Source organism: Coenobita brevimanus, chromosome 57 (assembly GCF_032717465.1).
Source record: "Coenobita brevimanus isolate Jiangsu-jjx chromosome 57, ASM3271746v2, whole genome shotgun sequence".
Lineage (NCBI taxonomy): Eukaryota > Metazoa > Arthropoda > Malacostraca > Decapoda > Coenobitidae > Coenobita > Coenobita brevimanus.
This window is the reverse complement of record NC_137010.1, coordinates 58,481,727-58,483,655: the sequence shown is the minus strand read 5'-3', so window position 1 is coordinate 58,483,655 and position 1,929 is coordinate 58,481,727.

Here is a 1,929-nt window from a genome sequence, read left to right as displayed (position 1 = left end):
AACCACTAGCAAGCATGCAGAACAGTATGACTTTCCCGTGACTATATCAGAGATGTTCCTATTTTTGGCCCTGGTAATCTTGATGGGTGTGGTAAAGAAAAATCAAATTCCTGCCTATTGGACAACGGACCCAATCATCCTAACACCTTTCTTTGGAAAGGTGATGGGTCGTAATAGATTTCAGTTTATTCTCGGCCGCCTCCACTTTTTTGATGCAGATGATCCAGCCAATGCAAATAACACCGATAAAATGAGGAGAATTAGGCTGGTATTTGATCATTTACGGAAATGTTCCGCTCCTCATTTTATCCCTACAGAGACCTCGTCATAGACGAGAGTCTTGTGTTGTGGAGAGGCAATATTTCCTTTAGGCAGTATATACCCAGCAAGAGACACCGTTTCGGGTTCAAGATCTTTGTTATGTGTGACTGTAAGACTGGTTATGTGCAAGACATAGTCTTGTACACGGGCGCACAGACAGATATAATAGAAGATCGGAGTATAGGACTCTCTGGGGCCGTGGTGAAGACAATGATAGAAGAGTACCTTCATCGTGGTCATGTTTTGTACCTGGACAACTGGTACACTAGCCCTCTTCTCGCTAGGTTCCTCCACCAACACGACACCGGAGTCTGTGGTACAGTCAAGAGAAACCGTCGCCATATGGTCAAGATAGGGAGGAAACTTGACAAGAATGAGGTGGTTTTCTTCCAGGCCAATAACATCCTGGCAACCCTGTGGAACCACAACAGGGAAGTTTGCCTCCTATCAACTGTTCACAGCCCCTGATGCACCGCACAGACTCCGTGGATCACCGTAGCGAGAGGAGGCGCAACGTATGGAAACCAGAGTCTGTACTTGCCTATAATCTGAACATGAGGCAAGTTGATCAGTCAGACTCGATGATTTCAAGTGTTGACTGTGCCAGGACAACGATGAAGTGGTACAAGAAACTCTTCTTCCACTTGCTCGACATCACGGTCCTGAACGCCCACTACCTGCACGCAATGACCACCGGAGTATCCGAGACCTTTGAGGGTGTTGTGAGGGAGCTGGCACGTGAAATAATCGCCAAGCATGCCCAGGAAAGACCCCCACACCGGCCCCGCGCCCCCCGTGCTGCTCAGACTTCCCTACGTCTTGCAGCCCGCCACTACCCCAGCGCAATCCCTTCCGAACCAAACCGTCGTAAACCCCAGCGTCGCTGCCATGTATGTAAGCACTCGACAGTCAGACCATCAACGCAGAGAAAAGACACAAGATACGAGTGTGTCGAGTGCAATGTTGCGTTGTGCCTTCAGCCTTGTTTCAAGGAATATCATAATCTCGTACACTTCTGAAACTGTGTGGGAAGGCGAAATGACGCTCATGATAATGGTAAGGCCAGTCAGTAGGTGCTAAGTCAAATATAAAGTTGAAACGGGTGTTATTTTTTCAGAAAAGTAATGTATAAGATGAGAATTAGTGTAAGTGGAAAGAATTGTTATCAAAACTACACCCACTGTGTAAATCTGGTCAGTAAATATGTGATAGCAAGGAAATAAAGTGGAAACGGGTGTAATGTTAGCATGAATAAAACGTATAAGTTGAACATTACTGTAAGTTGTCATAATTGATGTCACGAGTACACCCACATTCTGGTCAGTAAGTATGTGATAGGAATTATATACAGTGGATGATGTTGTAATGTTAGTAGTAAGGTATTTTATAAGTTGATTACTTGTGTAAGATGAAACAAATGATATCGCGATAACACTCCCTGTGTAAGTACGCGCAAATATGACGCTAAGTTCCATCGTACGTTCAGAAATGATGTAATATCAATTATATCAAGTGTTTACATGTGCAATGTTAGTGTAGAATAATTATATAAGTAAAAAAATAGGTTGTAAGTTGAATTAGTTGTCATAGCGACTTCACCGTGTGTGT